Source organism: Amblyomma maculatum, chromosome 1 (assembly GCF_055883805.1).
Source record: "Amblyomma maculatum isolate TAMU_Amacu chromosome 1, ASM5588380v1, whole genome shotgun sequence".
NCBI classification, from domain to species: domain Eukaryota; kingdom Metazoa; phylum Arthropoda; class Arachnida; order Ixodida; family Ixodidae; genus Amblyomma; species Amblyomma maculatum.
Genome location: NC_139344.1, coordinates 411,827,691 through 411,847,049, shown reverse-complemented (window position 1 = coordinate 411,847,049; position 19,359 = coordinate 411,827,691).

Below are 19,359 nucleotides of genomic sequence, written 5' to 3'. Positions count from 1 at the left end.
TTTTGGAAGGTTGTGACACATTTAAAGATTACGTTGCAATGTTGCAACTAGACCTGGAGAAAGCTTTTGAATGGATTAGTCACGTAATTTTATTTTCATACTGAAATATGTAAATGTAGGTTCAGTCATATTCAGTTCAGATAAGTCGTTCAGTGGCGAAAGACTCTTAGTGACCCTGTGGACCATGTCGAGCCACGGTTTCCGGTCTCTCACTATCTTCCTATAACATCACATAACTTCATCTGCAGCGCCTCCAGGATGCCATCTAACAATCCCGTTCGCTCCCTACCCCTTCTCCGGCGACCCTCAACCTTTCCCAACATCAAATCTTTCTCCAGCGACTCCTCTCTTCTCATAGATGACCAAAGTAGCTGAGCTTTAACTTTAGAATTTGACCCTCCAATGAGCAGTCAAGGTTTATGGTCGACAATACTGACTGATTTGATCTTCTGGCATTCCAAGGAAGTCTCACGAGTCTTCGCCAGCACCACAATTCAAACGCGTCAATCCTTAGGCGGTCAGCCTTTTTCAAAGACCAACTCTGGCATCCATACATCACAACTAGAAAGACAATAAATAGCACGAGTTATACGGATCTTGGTGTGCAGACTAATGTCTCTGCTCTTTACTAGGCGGTCAAGGCTAATCATTGCTCTCTTTCAAATAAGCAGGCGTCTCCTAATTTCATGGCTGCAGTCTCCTTCCGATGTAAGCTTGGAGCCCAAGAAGAGAAAATCTGTCACAGCTTCCACTTCTTGCCCATTGATGCTCCAGGACTTGACAGGGCAAGACGCCATGATTTTGTCTTTTTAATGTTCAGTTTAAGCCCAAACTTCTCACTCTCTTCTTGTACGCGCATCAGAAGTCTCTTGAGTTCCACTTCACTTTCTGCTATTAAAGTAGTATCATCCGCATATCTAAGGTTGTTGATGCGTTTTCCAGCAATCTTCACCCCAGCTGAAGACTCGTCCAGACCGCCTTCCTCATGATGCACTCTGCATATAGGTTAAATAGGCAGGGCGACAGTATGCAGCCTTGTCTCACTCCTTTCACAATCGAAAACCAAGCAGTAAGACATGCCCAGTTTTGACTGTGGCCTCTTGCCCTACATACAGGTTGCTGAGGAGGCATATGAGGTGAATTGTAACTCCCATCTCTTGGAGAGCTTGCAACAATCTGCTGTGATCTGCGCAGTCAAACGCTTTAGCAGAATCAATAAAGCAGAAGTAGATGTGTTTCTGGAACTCTCTTGCTTTTCTCATGATCCAGCGAAGGTTGGAAATCTGGTCTCTAGTTCATCTGTCCTTGCGAGACCCAGCTTGCACGTCAGGAAGCTCCCGATCCACATACTGCTCCAGCCTACCTTGGAGGATTTTCAACATCACCTTGCTAGCATACGAAATAAGCGCGATCGTGCGGTAGTTGGAACAAACTTTGGCACTGCCTTTGGTTGGCATGGGGATGTCAACTGACCTCCTCCAATCTTGTGGCCTCTGCAGGGTTGTCCAAATCTTCTGACAAAATGTATGCAGAATGTTAACAGCGTCATGGTTGAGGTTTTGAAGCAACTCAGCTGGAATGCCATCAATTCTGCAAGCTTTGCTCTTAGCAAGGCTGGCTAAGGCCCATTCAACTTCACTCTTCAGGATGCCTGGCTCGAGATCAGTAATCACAACTGTCTTATGTTGAGTTTGCATATCCGGGTCCTTCTTGTACAGTTCTGTGTATTCGTGCCACCTCTTCTTTATCTCTGAGGCTTAAGTGAGGTCCTCGCCTCGTTTGTCCTTTATCACGCCCAGCTTAGCACAGAAGCTGCCTTTGATATCTTTGATTGTCTTATATAGAGCTCTTGTGTTCCTTAATTGGCTGTTGTCCTCAACTGCTTGGCACTTATGTTCAGGAAGGTATTCTTATCTCTTCTTGCTATTTTCTGAAAATCCGCATTGAGAACCTTGTATCTTTCTCTTTCCCCCATAACTTTTGCCATCCTCCTTTCCTCAGCTATTGCAAAGCCTCTTCAGATAACCAGTTTGCTTTCTTGCGTTTCTTTTGCTTTGGAACTACCTTAGTAGCAACTTCTTGTATTATATCACGGACATCAGTCCACATCTCTTCAGGCTCTCTGTCTTCTAGATCTAATTCATGAAATCAATTCCTGTCTTCCACAGCATAATCTGATGGAATTTGATCCAGGTCATACCTGAAAGGCCTTCTAGTTTTCAGCGTTTTCCTCAATCGAAGCCTAAATTTGACAACAAGAAGCTGATGATCGGTGCCACAATCGGCCCCAGGCCTTATCTTTACTGCTTGTATAGCGCTTCTCAATCTCTGCTGGGAAAGAATATAATCGATCTGATTCCTGTACAGACCGCCCGGTGAAGTCCATGGGTACAGGCGCCTCTTGTGCTGTTGAAAATGAGTATTCGCTACGGTCAGGTTGTTTTTTGACAAACCTCTACTAGCCTCTGCCCAGCTTCATTTGGCGCGCCAGGAGTGAACTTGCGTGTAATTCCAGATATTTCTTCACTCCCCACGTTACCATTCCAGTCTCCTATGAGAAAAAGGACGTCTGATGATGGAGTGTGGTTTAAAAGGCATTGCAGATCAGCATAAAATCTCTCAACGTCAGCTTCTTCAGAAGTAGTGGTTGGTGCATAGACTTGGATAACTGTTATGTTGAAAGGGTGGCCTTGGACCCGAGGTGAAATCATTAGGTCGTTTTTGGGGTTGTACCCTAGCACTGCTTGCCCATTATTCTGTTTACTATGATAGCGATCCCATTCCTTCTCTTGGATTCGTGCCCACAATAAAAGATATAATGGTCACCGGAATTAAATTCTCCCATTCCGGTCCACTTGAGCTCGCTGATACCCAATATATTAATGTTCAATCTGTCCATTTCTTGCTTGACGACATCCAGTTTACCTTGCGTCATAGATCTTACATTCGAAGGTGCTATGTGATATATCTCCTTGCAACATCGGACTTTCCGGTCGCTTCCCGACACATCCACAACTGAGCGTCTTTTTGGCTTTAGCCCAGCCGCTTCATTCGTCCTGGAGCTACTAGGAATCGCCCTTTGTTCATCCCCAGTAACATGTGGGACGCCTTCCAACCTGAGGGGCTTATTTTTCGGCGCCACATCATTAATGCAATTTTGACTGGCCATAGGGTTTTCTTGGTAGGAAATACTGGAGTGGGTTGCCTTTACCTTCTCCATTGAATCACATTTTGTCAGAACTCTGCCGTGACCTGTCTATACTAGGTGGCTCTACACAGAAGAGCTCAAGACTTCATCGAGTTTCGCAAGCCCCAAATTGTTTCACTAGCATTATTGTAAATAAGGAAGTCACAGAAAGCTTTCAGATAAGATCGTCCGTAAGACAAGGATGTCCACTTTCTCCTCTGTTATTTGCCAGATATATACATAACCGTTTTTCTTAAAGGTGATTGAAAATGAAAAGGTCCGAGGTTTTAGACTTACGGAAAGCGAAGTAAAGATATTGTCATATGCTGACGACATAGCTGTTCTGTGTCAAGATCAAGACAGCGTTTCAGAAGCAATCGAAGATGATAGTCGATTTCGTAGGCAACACCACAAGCATGCGAAATATTACTGGAATGCTGAACGTGAACGTGTCCAGTCAAAAACAACAAAGTGGGGTGGCCTTGACTTATCAATATTCTTGCGTTAAACTGTATGCAGTTTGTTCATTGTTGCGAAAGTCTGGTATGTTTTGCAAGCATTGTCAATGTCAGGGGTTCGCAGCCAGGCGCAGTGGCACCGGCTTGGCCGCACTACCATGAGCCATCGACAATTTCCGGCAAGAATGGCTAAGATGTGGTTGAGTGGCCCACCAGTTATCACCGGGAGAGCAAATACCATTGCTGAGATGCCACAGTCAAGTTGGCCAATCTTGTTTTCTTCTTAGGTTCTTCAGCACGGGCATGGTTTGAATACCATGAATTAGCCGTAACTAGCTGGGACCGTTTTGAAGAGGAGATTCGCAATTGTTTCGGGGATACCGCGGCTAAACGAAAATGCGCTGAGCAGACCTTTCTCCAGCGAGTGCAAGTGGTTGGGGAAAATTGTACAACATACATTCAAGAGGTCCTGGCACTCTGCAAAGCGGTGGATTCCCACATGCTTGAAGAAGACAGAGTGGAACACCTCTTAAAAGGCATTGAGGAGGAGGTATACAACTTTTACTAACTAAATTTACCTTGAATTCTACGGCGGCCGCTTTCAAGTTATGTCGCACGTTCGAGGCTCTAAATCCCCGATGTCCCGAAAGCACAACCGCAAAGTTCAGCCGTTTCCTAATTTAACCACTCTCGCAAGCTTGGATTCCCATGAGCTATCGAATTTACCGGATATTATTCTCCAAATTGACCGTAATGCTTCATTCACTCACTCCTACTACAGCCCGCCATCTCCTACGCAACGTCCCCAGCGACTATAATTTGCTGATCGCTTCGATCCTGTCTCCCAGGACTGTTATCCTGACTGTGCTCGGGAACCACTAGTTTGCTACCGGTGGGGTATACTCGGCTACATGTCTCGATTCTGCCGCCGCCGGAACCAGGTTCCACGCTACCAGCTTCAATGGTCCAATCGTCGATCGAATCTGAGGCTACAAGTCCGTGACCTGGCCTTTCCTCCCCCTTCTGGCTCATACCGCTACGCTCCACCGCGGGACGACTGTTCAGCGTCTGAGCGGAGCCTTATTTCCCCTGCTCGCCGCTCCCGAAGTTCGTCTTCTCCCCTCCGTCCCTCGCCGCAACAGGGTAACTAGCGTGTGTGGCCGATGGAGGTGCGGTCGCCACGTCATTGATGTTGCATATTCCTCTACATGTCGTTATGCTCAAGAACTGCCTGGAGCTGTTAACGAATTATGTTTGTGTTGTGGCCTTAGTGGATACTGATGCTACAGTGTCCGTGATGAGCTTAAATTTCAAGAGCCGCATCGGCCGTAAAATTATGCTTGGTTGGGATCGAACTGTCATATATCGTGGCGCACGGGGCGAATCGTTGGTTTCCATTGGTATTTGTTAATTAAATGAAGCGATGCTGGCCATGTGTTTAAACTGAGTTTACTGTGGTCCCTCGCTCTACTCACAATATTTTTCTAGGCACTGACGTTTTACAACCGTGTGGCGCAGCTCTCAACTTTAACAGTGGCGGGATATCAATGAGCCCTAGCCTTCCATCGGCCGTCATAAGAATCGCCACGGACTCCGCAAGCATTTTCTGTCTTTGAAGATACTGTCGTTACGGCGACGTCCCTCATCTTCGTCCCAGTAGTGTCCTCGTGAGTGGTTGCCAGTGCCTTCGACGCTCTGGTGGAACCCGCTTCCTTTTCCCGCACCAAAAACATTTGCTGGTGCCCCGCAATGCAGTTCGAGTGAACGAGGGCCATGCCACGCTTTGTGCTGTCAATCATTCCAACGCACCTGTCATATTTTCACGTGGTTTAAAACTCGCCGACTTTGAAGAACGCCCTTCTGTGCCAAGTGCCGCAATCAGTGACTTCGTTGTTCATCCAACTAGACGCCTGATCAGACTGATTCCCGATTCCAGTCCTAATAAACAAATCGCTACCCACCAACGACCACGGGATATTGATGGAAGTTCTTTTGAGACTTGTGAACGTGTTTGTCTTCTCTCGAGATCAGTCACCACCCCTTCCACCATCCTGCGCCCATCACATGATCACCATCTGGTCTGCACGCCCAATTAGAGGGATGCCATACTTTGTCTCACTTTTAGAACGAAGTTAATTCACGACCAGGTCCGCGGTATCCTGCAGGAAGGAATTATTCCAGATTCAGCGAGCCTGTGCGCCGCCCCTGTGATTCTTGTGAAAAAAAAAAGAAAAGATCATGGTGATATTGTTTTGGCTATTGCCGCCTCTGCACTGTTACAAAGAAGGATGTTTGCTCACTCCCGCACGTTGAGGATGCCATTGACTGCCTCCATTCAGCTACCTACGTTTCCTCTGTTGATTTACGGTACGGATACTGACAGATCCCGATGCATTCGAAAGAGAAAGTGAAGACTGCGTTTTCGACTCCAGATGAGTTATATGATGCCTCTAGGCTTATGGTACCCTACCAGCTACCTGGGAAATGTGTATGGACGCCCTTTTGCATTGACAGAAGTGGCAAATTTACATGTGTTATCAAGAACACGTGGTAATTTTCGGGAGGAGCTTCGCCGAGCATGACAACCGTTTAAATGTTGTGCTTACCTGCATGGATAAAGCCGATTTCTTGCTGAACTCTAAGAATCGTTGTGCTTGGGCATAGGTTGAAAAACGGTGTTAGGCCCGACCCACAGAAGACTGATGCTGTCAACTGCATTAAAGACTCCAAGACTTTAAAAGAACTCAGTAGCTTCTTGAGTCTTTGCTCTTACTTTCGGTACTTCATCCCCCGGTTTACTGATATAGCCTACCCGCTCACATACTTCTTGCAGAAAGGTATGGAGCCTTCAGGAGGTGTTTACTGTGTCGTATAAAATGTCCGCCAACACGCCGACGCTGAGTGCCACTAGCGGCGGCCCTTCGCGACTACTCTTGGCGATGACAACAATTTTGTCGTCAAAATTTCTGGATGTTCCTCGTGATCGAACATTTGCGAAAACTCTCTGCATTCGCGATGGTTTGCTTTACTGAAAACATTACTCGTATGTCGGTGCGCGCTTCTTGCTCGTCGTCTCGGCAAGCCTGTACTGCTCTGTTCTACACGCAATGCACGCTGACGTTACAGAGGGCACTTAGGGCTGGTCAGAACCGTTGCCCGCATTAGAGGCGTTTTACTGGCGAAATATACGCCAAACTGCTAAACCGTATGTGACCTGTGATCAGTGCCAGCGGTGCTTCCCACGCACCTTCTCTGCCGGGCCACCTACATCCGGGGGCGGCGCTGACCAGACCATTTGAGAAAATGGGTGTTGACCTCAAAGGCCCTTTCCCCGCTCTTCCAAATGCAATCAATGAGTCAACGTATACATCTCACGCGTTACTGTGAAATTGCCGTCATTCCTTCCGCTGCCGCAGCTGACGTCTCTTTCTTTCTTCTTCACGCTGTCGTCGTCCGTCTTGGGCTTCCTCGTGCAATTATTAGTCACTGTGGCCGCCAGTTTACGACATTACGGCAAATGTTGTGGAAAAGCTTCTGCGATTTTCTTATTGCCAATTCCGTAACTATACACTATAACATCCCCAAACAAACGTCTCGCTGAACGTACAAACTGGACGCTGACAAACATGCTTGCAATGTACGTCGACTCTCATCATAAGAACTGGAATGACGTGCCTCCCTTCATTACATGCGCCTATAAGGCCTCCAGGAATAAAAAAGTTGCTTATTTCCTACTTTTTCGTCTTTATTCCCGTCCGCCCCGAAGTGCTCTTAACACCATTTTACCGACCTCCCTCGACATCAAGCCTTCTGTTTCCAACCCCCTGTACCACGCTGAAGAGGCTCATCGGCTCGTCCGGTTTGGCCTCACAAGACCGCTCTAAGCAGCGCAACGAGCGTCGGCACCAAGATGTCTGCTACCTTCCCGGGGACCTAGTATGGCTCTGCATGCCTTTCCAAAAGCGTAGTTTGTCTCAGAAGCTGTTGTCGCACTACACAGGCCCATTTATTGAGCTCACTTGGATCATTGACTTGAATTACGTGGTGTCTTGCCGATCTTCCCAATGTCGCACCTCTCAGAAACACAAGCTGTGCATGTCGCAAAGATGAAGCTCTGCCACACTCAGGACTCTGACTAACAGCGCAGGGGGCTTTGTCTGGGAAGGAGGAAATATCAGGCAGTGCTGAAGAGAAAAAAAAAAGATTGAGTGAGGAAGAAGCTCGCCGTCGTTCCGTGGATGCGCCAGGTTAAGGCTGAGTTATACCATGTAAATAAACCTTATAATATATATATATATATATATATATATATATATATATATATATATATATATATATATATATATATATATATATATATATATATATATATATATATGCGGACACCAGGTCTGGTTGGTATGGTTCGATGCCACAAACTCATTTTGTGGAATTCACTGGAACAGGTAAGCTCCTCTTCCGCATTCCAGTGCGGTTCCACAGCTAAATGCTCCAATGGTAGCCGAATTTAGCTATCTACGAAAACAAAACGTTATAACAGGGACAGATTAGGAGACCCTCTGTTTTTGAGCGGTCTCGCCCACCGCCCAAAAACAGAGCCAAGGACCAAAGTTCGCAATTGCATCTAAAAGGTCGGCGCCTGAACTTATTTCTTTAGTGAGAAAGATCGCCTTGGTACACCCGGCAGGAGAGGGGGTCAGGTGCGTATCGGAATGTGTGAACGTGCTGAAATAGACTTTAGCTCGGGCTAATCACAAAGCATTTAATAAAGTCGGTAGTTTGCGGCGCTCGCATTGCAGACAAGCGATAATGTATTTTCCCACACTTGAGGCGAGGTCAGGCTAGAAGAAACGACTTTTCACACGGTGGGATGTTTTGTGAAAGCCTAAGTGACGAGATTTTTATTATTGTATAGAACCGCCAGAATATGGGTGCGAAGTACTCGTGGAATCGCTGCAACCGTACAGGTGCCTCCATTGTTAATTCTGAACTGCTTAGGTTTCCTACGCATCTTAGCGATCTTAGCGATAGGCAGGTGAGAGGCACCGGTATGACGGTCGAGTGGACGGCACTATGAATCCGATTGTTGAAGCCACAGAGAAGCATTATTCGGTGATTCTAGAAGGGGAAATGGGAATGGGCATCGACGTCCTGACGTTTACGTCGAGATTTATAGGTGGCATAGAAGATATATACCTGCAGACGCAAGATTCCTCAGCCCAGGTGTTCAGTCAACGTGTTATGGATAAATAACCAACACAAAGTACAGTGATCATTAAGGACCGTGAAATTGCGGCCATAGGGGTAGGGGTGGAATTTCTTAACTGCCCAAATGATGGCAAGTCACTCATGCTCAGGGTTGTGTAGTTGCTTTTCGTGGATGTAAGGATGCGACTGGAAAACGCATTTATTTTTGCCCGAGATGCGCTATCACGCTGCAATAGTAAGGCGCATATACAAAGCCCTCTGGCATCGGTGCGAAGAACGAAGGCATCAGTGTCGTCGAAGGGAGCGAGGACAGGGTCTGAAATTATAGCATATTTAGTGTTTTAAAAGCTTTCTCGCATTTTTTGGACCAATTGAAAACAGTACGGTCGGCAAGAAGGGGGTGCAGTGGTGCTGCAATAGTAGCAAAACGTTGGATGAAACGACAAGAGAATGAGGATAGGCCCAGAAACCTGAGCGTATCTGTAGTAAGCTGAAGACAAGCAAAGTTCAAAACTGCGGCAAGCTTGCCGGATCGGGTCGAATGCCATCGGGGCTGAGGAGGTGGCTGAGGAATTTTTTTTTATTTGATACTGTGAATCCCATCAGGGATTGTAGCAGGAAAGCCTGTGAGCATATTATACTACAGCATAAAAGCATACACAATAATACTTTTTGTAGAGTGTTACATGCAGCTTACAACAATCGAATAACACAGATAATATCACTGATATTAATTACATGATTACGGATGATACAGCGAGGGGATCAGTATTTGAAAATATCAGTATGAAATGAGAATTCGCCTAATGTATGCGTAAGGCTATCACGGGTTAATCTATTCGAGGACGTCGGGATGTACTTTGTAATAGGCAGTTTTAGTTGGTTCTGTATTATATGGTATATGATTTTAAGCCTTGCAAGATAGGCTCTGTTTTCTAAGGTTAGAAGTTCTGCACGTTTAAGTAATTCTGATGTGAGTCTGTAATGGAGTGTTTATTGTATATAAATCTTAGTGCCTTTCTTTGTACTGCCTCCAGTTTTTTAATGAGCTGTTTAGTAAACGGGAACCAAACAGTATTTGCGTAGCTCTAGTACCGGTCTGACAAGTGTTTTATATGCAAGTTGATTGATTTTTTTCTTGGCAAAGTTACATATTTTTGTGTTCACTTGAAGGCCAACGGATTCCAGGCCGCTTAGTACTTGATCAAAGCGGAATAACTGATAAAAACGTCACAGAGAACATGTTGTCCAGATGGCATAAGCATGCTTACCACTTAAACTATCCAACAACCATGCTATTCATGCGTCAGGAGGTAGCGGAACCGTTTAGATATTCTTCAGAGCATGTATATTTATCAAGCGTATTTTTCAAAATTTTCCCGCATGTGCACAAATTTGTTCGCAGCTCTAGAATACGGATGTTACCTTATCCACGTGCGATCGAGAAACTGTGTAATAAGTACAACGTTAGCCCTCCGCCAAAGCAAGCAGATAAGGGGTTTTTGCATTATATACCTCCAGAAACAAATTCTTTGATACCCCGCGAGAGGACGGCACCTCTTATGATACATTACATTCATATACAAAACTATTTTGAGTATAATGAAGGTTCCTTGAGGGGAACAGCGTCCAACTGCTCTGAATCGACCAAAACTTTGATGTATTCATAAAACAGTCTTTGCTTTCCGGACGCAAAGATGTGGCGCATATCTTCCCAGTTTTCAGCACTAAGGCGAGTGACGAATGAATTTCCTGAAAACGTCATTTCAGGGCTCGAAATAGCGGAGCTCCAGGTTATTGCTGGTGCAATGCGATAATAATACCATACACAGAAGAGTAATGCCATTATGTTATTAGAAACCAACAACTGAAGCCTTGTATATTCTCATCCGACAGACAATTCGCGGCCGTTGTTTTTGTGGTGGATCATTTACAGCTGGTAAAAAGCATTAGAAACCACTAGATGAGAAAACATTGCGATACATGTCCTCGTTACCGAGAGTTTAAAAGCATAGAATCAAAGGTTGAAATAAAAAAGATGCGTTTAAATGCTTCGGGCCCTGTATGCTTAGGAACGACACAACCTGTTATTAGCTGTCAATGGACTAACATGCAAAGTCCTCATCAAAAAAATATCGAGCGTAAAAATGTGAAACTTGTCTTTAAAGTAACCAACCCTTTTGTAGCCTAAGATTCATGACTCTTGGCACAAAACGTGGCTTTCCTTATGCCACTGACACTGCGGAGTTCATTGAAATAATAAACAAGTTGTGGTAATCGGAAACGCGGAAACACCATCAAAGGGTCGATATCTCAGAAATAATCAGAAACGCGAAAAAACCCTCAAAGGGTCGATACCTAAGTAATTCCTATCAAGAGCCTGTCAGAAGCGTGACTGGCATACAGCTGCAATTTCTTGGTGAATTTGTAGATAGGTTCGACGCATGGAATTAAATGAAGACGTGTGGCGGATGTTCTAGTTCATTGCCACCAGGCACTCCGGCTTGCATCATATGCATTGATAGCATTAAGCCGGTATTACGTCGAAGGGCTCAATTTCGAATATGTCTTGCTGACTAAATGTCAGACAGACTGTTTCGGGAACATGTTAGCATGCTATCACCGGCTTCCTGGATTCAAGCATAAAATTTCTGCTTCGCAAATATTTGAATTTGAAACCAAAATGTATCTTTAATGTTCACTGGTATTTCCGGACATAAAAAACTCTCGGACTCCAGCACCATAGCATATGCTACAGGCATACTGAAAGACCAATACAAAATCACAATTACCTGGTATCACAACAAAACAAAGCAACAATTCTCCTGCACTCAATTACATGGCTGGTTTCTGCACCCATGCCAACTAGAAGAAACTTCCTCACGAAGCGTGTGCAAGAAACCTTACAACAGTGGGCAGGAAAATTACATTCAATGAGAACTCTCTAATCCAGGAACTCACTGGAGGAGCGCTGAAATTCCGGTTGCCTGTCGTGAATGCTGTTCTGCATGCACAAATTGTGCATGAAAAATTGACAACGGAAGGAAACGCCGCGTAATTCCATACATAACGCCATCAAGGAGAGTTTCGCCTTTGCTTGCTGAAGCACTTCTTAAGCAATTATGAAGACTTGGATGTTTCCTACAACTGACATCACTCGGGCACAATGATTTTCAACATCTTGTCGGCTTCCACTATCACCTGCATGAGAATCTACGCCCGGACGAAGACAGACCTGGTAAAGGCAGCAGTTAAGGGAGAAAATTAGAAATGTTCAAATAAACCGCAACCGAGACATTACTAACGCGACTGATATGAAGGTATCTATAATGTAATATGCTTGATTTTCGTGCCTTTCTTTTCGTTTCAAGAAACGAAACCGAGCTGTCGTGCATTGGCCATATATCGCTTCTTATTGTGTCTAGCAGGTACTCAATTTGGTTGCCTGATGTTTAAAGCCAATGCGTGCCGTATGCACTGCACATGGCAAGACGGCTAAAGCTTTTCGGCACTACAAGTCAAGGTTCGTGACGTCACGGAGGTAGTGCGCAGGCCTGAAATGTAGGAGGCTTTGCCCTTAGCACGTCGGTGACGAGCCAATGGGAAAATTCACTCTTGAATCCAAGCCAACAATGGAAGTAAACCTTCGACACCTTTAATGGAGATGCCCAAGGATCCAGGCATTAAGAACAAGACGTCTACAGGATTTTGCAGTGTTGGCTATAAAGCAAGAAAACCTGCATTTGTGGCTAATGAATACCATTAAAAGCCGGAGCTTCCTCGGATTTCTTAAAGAAATTTCTTCTACGCAACCAGAAGGCCTTGGAATAACAACAATGGGTGTGTAGTCATGCTTAAGATACCTCACGCTCAGTTAACTGCCTTTAACCTCGATAACCCTGCGCAATTTTTGTTTTCGTGTCAGTCATTTGACTTCAGCCTCCTCGGCTTACACCTCCAGATCATCCACTAAATCTTAACGTGTGACTTGCCCTGGCCAGCAGTTTGGTGTCTTCGTTTGCCTTTAACGTTTCGCTTACATCTCTCCTATGTGGTACTCTCGGTGTTCAGCTCTCTTCTACCGCACTGCCTATTCCTTCCTCGCTCAGTACACAGCTTAGCCGATTTATGCCCGAATGCTCCCACCTGCCTTCCGCAATAGTCCGGATGTTTGGTCCACTTCTCGCACAGTGTGCAAACCCTCAGTGTTTTGCGCTACCTAATCCTCATCTTCTCTTCATCCGTAGCCTTTATCTCCACCTTGTCGGCTTTAGACTCGCTTGGGTGACCCCGTCGCCAAGTATCAGCAAACGTAGGTGGACTACCCGCACTCGCAGAAAACAACTCATATTATCGTCCCGCACTGCTTTACAGTACTTCATCTATTGCATGCATGTTCCTTAAGCGCGTCTCTCTCGCTTTACATACGATGATAGTGATGAGGAGTGATAGGAGGACGATAATGTGGTAGCTCCAAGCCTTTATGCAGCGCGACGTGCATTATACGGCGCAGCCCGAAGACAAATATTTATACTGCTCGTGCGCCGTCTGTTGCGGTAGTCGTAGTTTTTGAATTTTCCAATGACCATGGCACGCCGGCTCTTCCACTTTGCTATTTGCGGAACTATTATTTAGGTAATAATTTTATTTGTAATGACGTACCTAATTATTAACTGACAGTCTTAAAAGCTCTCCAAAAGATTAAACGTCGTTAGAAGACACTCAGAGCGCGTAACTGTCTCAAACTGGGTCTGGCACCGAGGTCTACTGGCATAGGGCTGGTTAGTAGAGAGCTCACACGGTTACATAAATAGCGGTGGCGAAGCTATATACTTTCGGATCATATCACGCCTCAGCAAAGAATCTATCTAGCCATTCAGCCTCCGTTATAATTTTTCACGGTAGCTTGAAGCGTAGCATGCAACATATTCAATTTTTGTTTAGAGGCAGTCTATGCATATATTCGAACTAGCATTGCAATTGGAAGAGCAGGAAGAAGGAACTCTTCATCTTCTAGTACACATGTCATATGTATTTCATTTTAATAATTAAGGCGGACTGAACACATTCCATAGAGCGACGGAAAGAACATTGTGAAGGAGCATAAAAATACCAGTTGAAGGAAGAAAATATCTATGCGAAAGGAAAAAAAACAACTAGGAAGAGCAGACTGATGGCCAGGGAGTATGATGAAGTGCTGCTTTAATCAGATGCAGATGATAAAGATTTTTTCGCTTCACTGAGGGATATTGGTTGCCTTTACCAGATACTGCAGACATATTTAGATGCTCTTGGAGTATGCCTTAACAGTTTACCCAGCGCTACAAAAAAAAGAGGACACTGTGGGTGCTTACTCCAACTGTTTAATCAGGTGAAAGCAGCTGACATATGAGCCTAACTAGCCCTTTGCGCACACGTGCAAGGTTCAAGAAAAGGCATCAATCTTATTATTGCAGGTGCCATGGAAATATACGCTCACCCGCATAAATTGAACTTGGGCTCCCCACACTGTCCACCATCTGAAGCTACGCTTTGCCTATTTTGAAGCTGTCTGCAGGAGATGCCATTGTGCCTGCAAAAGAATTTCGCCGCAGCTCCACGTGCACTTTAAATGCAGTGTCGACCCAGTCAGTATACCGGTGGTCTAACTCGCCATGAGCAGGTGGCGCTGAGAAGAGTTCGCAAGGGTGCCGCGTTGACACCTGCGGTGAAATCATCCTTGACCTCGAAGACTGCCCTGCGGATCTGCCCCCTTCAGTGCCGCTCCCGCTGCGGAGGCGACGCTTGATCGTTTTTAACATTTTGGCCTGGACTTTGGGCCGCACAAGGTACACCTTCGATGCCACTCTTGTCATCTTACCCTTCCACTTGATACATGAGTATGGACACATAGGCCTCAACACGGAGAGCTGTTGGCATTTGTAGGTTCCTAGAATCTTATATCTAGATTCCTTATACCGAATGAAATGTTTGCGCAAAAAAAAAGGCTGATAGTCAGTGCCACGTAGTGATTGAAAGATGACTCGTTATTCAGATACTTTCGCGAACTTTACATGAAGCAGTACCGTCCGATAAAGCATGACATGGGTATAATGTCTCTGGGACAAAAAGAATTATTGATTGCTGAAGTGCAGAAAAAACCCACCGCTATTGGTGACTGTGGTTAAGGTGACAGGAAAGTTTTGAGAAAGTTTATTGGAGAGGGTGTGCGTTATCAGGGGGTTAAAAAGAATGGAGGAGGCAGATACGTTGTACGATACGGTGGGATTGAAGGCTCAGGAGCACAAGTGTAGGTTTTAGTTCCCTGAACGGTTTTCAGGTGAGTATTGTAACCTGATAATTCATGCGGCACGATTTTGGAAACCTATATCATTTTCGAGATATTCTTAAAACTACCTCCCCTTTCTCTGCAATTGCAGTAACCATATAACAAGAGCTCTAAATTACTGCTACTACTACTACAGAGTACTTTGATGTTTTCTTGAGGAGAGGATACCGGACGCGGGTTATGCCGGCTTAAGTCGTGGCGCCACTCTATGCGTCCAGGGGAGGGAGAGATGGGATGTGGGTAGTGGCGGTGGGGGGGGGGGGGTAGTTCATATGGCCAACACCAAGTAAACAACTCGTAGAACATCGGCGGTCCGGCGTGGAGGCTCCTGTGCAGCAGGGTAGGTCCAGGCGAAGCCTGGTACTGCGCCTCTGCGATGTACAGCGAAGACTGCTGATGTTGTCAGCAGGACGCCACGATTGTTGAGACAACCGCAGCAGCAGGGGAGGACTGCAATTGACTGCTGCCTAGGCAGCAGCGCGGAGGGTGGCACTGAGAGAACCGTACACGAGCAGGGAGCCCGCGGGAAGCGGTCTCGTCGTAAAATCCAGGCGGCAGCAGGAGCGACAGGTGAGATACATCTGCCGTGACAGAGAGGCGGCGGGTAACGCTGGAGGAGCCGCCGGTAAGGCCGCGCATCGATGACCGCGAGCGCAAGGCCCACGGAAGAGCTGGCGAAGCAGCGGAGAGGACCGCAGGAGCGGCAGGGGACGCGGCTGACTGGCTGTGGCCAATAGGACGGCAGTGGGCCGTCGCAGTAGCCTCGAGCCCGGTCCAAAACTGAGGCGCCCTGCAAACGTGGAGGCGACGAGGGGTGTGCCGCGGGGAAAACCAGGTCACCGGAAGAGCACCGGATCGACGTCTCGAAGGCGGAAGGGGCGTACTGTGGGAGTCCGGAGATCCTGGAGTCTGTTCAATCACTGGGGCGCGTCTCGCAGGCTGCCGCTACGAGGGGCGTGAAGGAAGACACTGGTCCGGGCACCGCAGCGGCAGCAGTGCTGTCTGAAGCCCGCGAGATGGGGCCGATGGCTAGGGGACTGCTCACCAGGAGACTGGAGCAGGAAGGGCTGTGCCCCCCAAGGGGGCGAGCAGGACGCGCGAACACAGGATGGAGGATTCAGGCCGACGACTGCGCGGCAGGAGCGGGAGCGCACGAGCTCGCCGGAGCGAGCGCCGCACACACCCGCTCCCGCCGAGCTCTGAGGCGACTGCGCCCCTTAATTAGGCTGACCTTTTCCTGGTTATAAGTTATTGAAAGGTGCATGAAGAGCACTTATGCACGGTTACGCTATACGGCCTGGAGAAAGAAAGAGCGCTTTAACGAAAAGCAAAAAAGTTTGCCGGCGTTTAGGACTCACTACCATGCTAATCTGCCTAGGAAAGGGCATTGAGGAGAGAAAGGAGGAATAAGAAATGTATTGCAACAATAGAAATAAAAGTAGCGTGAGATAAATAGCGACCATAAAGTTCGTCGTCGAGTAAGGGTAAACAATGAAGAGATGAGATGGCATAGTCGTACAAATGAGCTTTCAAAATTCCCAACGTGAAAACTTCGTGACAGGGACAAACAAACGCACAAAGTTCGCAGCTTAGAAAATGCGTGAAATTATATCTTATTTAGAAGCCCAATTTATTGAAGATATTCAAAGAGAAAGTTCTTTGCTTATCTCTTGTCTTGAGCAGGCTAAGGGACCTAAAATACTGTCCAGTAATAGAGGCTCTGGTGAGAACTTCTCCATGCAATGTTAATAGGAAGCACGCTCGTCAACACACGCAGGGCACTCAAGCAAGACATCTACAGTTTCGATCACGCCACAGTTATCACAATGCGAACTGGTCGTCTGATGAAAACGGTATCGGAGGTGATTTGTAAATGCAGGGTTCAAGCAACGTCGGTGGTAGAGCGTCTTCAGAGAGCGAGGAATTCTGGAAGGGAATCATGATCTTTCATGTGAACTATTCAGAGAAGGAATTGGTAGTGATGTTTTGACATGCTCTGGAGCCGATACGTTTCTTTAAAATCATGTCTTTTAGTCAGCTGGGATGCATCAGATATTGTGAAGAAGGTCTGATTATATCGCTGATATTGGTGTCCTTTACGAGCCGCTTCATCTACTTTCCCATTGGTTAGAATGCCACAGTGTGCTGGGATCCACTGAAATGTTATGCAGTGGCCTGCTGTAATAGCTAAATGATGTAGATAGGTTATGTCAAGAAAAACGGGTCGCTGATTAGTTTTCTTGAGAAGGCTGAAGGTGGCAAAGGTGCTTTAGAGTCACTAACGATAATCCATCGATCGGGGTTTGGTCGTAGGATATAGCAAACAGCATCTTTAACACAATCCGAAACGCGCTTGCTTAATGAGTAACCAATAGAACTGTTTATGTAAACCAAAGCGTCAAATTAATCTTCAAGACAAATGCGCTAGCCGCAGTAGCTAAAAACTTCATTATCCTAATTAAATTATTTATGTTCTTTATTGTAACGACTATTATCTCATATTTTCACCCCGGGCCTAGCTAAACCGTTAAGCAGATAGGTTTCATGTACCTACCCCAAAACGTTTCTTTTAAATTTGCAAATGTTAATGGTTATCTCCCACTATATTTCCAAAGGATACTGGTTTCTAGGGCACGTTTAACTGTAAATTTGGAATAATGAACATGAGTATCTTGTGCGTGGTTTTGTTCCCTGTGGCATACGAGAGTTGTGTCTGTACAGTCAGGGACAAACGGTTGCGGGATATTTGCTCGTGGAAAAATTTTTACTTGTGTTTGACTTTGCAAACATGGTTAATGCTCGGAACTTATGGAAGCGCTGAGGCCCACAAGGACTAGAGAAAAGCACGGACAAACGCTACTTGCAACTGTGTTTATTTGAACCTTCCAGTCAGGTGACCAGTCTGTCTGCGCAGACGCAACATCAACAACTAGCGAAACGTAATAAAAAACAAACACCCGATGCATCTCATAAAGGGTAGATGCCACGTGTGCTTGCTGCTAAATACATAATGGGGTTCGTGTCCGAACAACTAACTTCCTTCGCACATAAACTGCAACTCTTTCTGCAGCAATGTCACTGACGTATCGCTGACGCGCTTTTCACCCAAGCAGTGAATACGCTAGACTTCAAATATTTTTTTTTTTCAAGCAGCAGCCTGAGAACGTTTTACAGTGGAGTCCCAAGTTCGAACCATTGCCTGTTTCCAAGGAACATTCCCACTCCCTGAGGTGATCACTGATGCAGCGGCCGTTCTAGCCAACGTACACTCTCCCGCAGCTGCGAGAGAGTGTGCGTCGTGTACAACTAGCCTAGCAAATAACCTTGTTGAGCCATATTGAATGAACTGTGGATTCCGTACTGGACGTACGCGCCCAATTCGGAGAAATAATCACACAAAACCTATGAAGGCAACGGAGAGATATATAGATGATTTTTTTTTTTCACAAATTCGAATTTTGCGACATTTTGTCCATCACTTCTTGTGGTAGGTACTGTTGGACAAGTTGTTTTGATAAAACAATATTGGGGGGGGGGGGGGGGGAGGGCACAACATATGTGAGGTATCCTGCTTGTGTTTTGGCCAATATTTGTTTCTGTCTCTGCGCCTCAGTCTTCACGCGAATATTTAAACCAAAGAAAGACCTGAACGAAGAAAAATGCTCTACTGTCACGAGCGTTTTGTTGATATGAAAATTCATATGTAAATATACTGCACTGTCTTTATCTTTAACGTTCTACAGATTTGTCTTTAAAACATGGGCAACTCAGAGCGTATAAAGGTTAATTTGCGCAAGTTGGTACATATTCGTTTCACTCACAGCACACCAAGATAGGACTGAAAAAGAAGAACGCTTGTTCGTGTTTCTTTGTTTTTAGCCCTGTCTTGGTGCACTGTGAGTAAAAATCAACTGAGTGCATATTCCCTGATGCGCACTGTGCTATACTTACTTCTGAGCTTCTGTTTTCATGCGGTTCAGGCGATCTTTTCCTAAAGCGTTGTAGTTAGGCTTCTTCCACTGCGATTTATAGGCATTAGATTTGAAGACCTAGCACTTCAATACCTTAACAGCAGACCAAGATTTCTTCTGCACTTTTGATGGAATGGATGCGATATAAAAATGAGCGCAAGTCCCTTGCGAAGGCTGCACCAAAGGATTTACCTTAATCCTAGGATT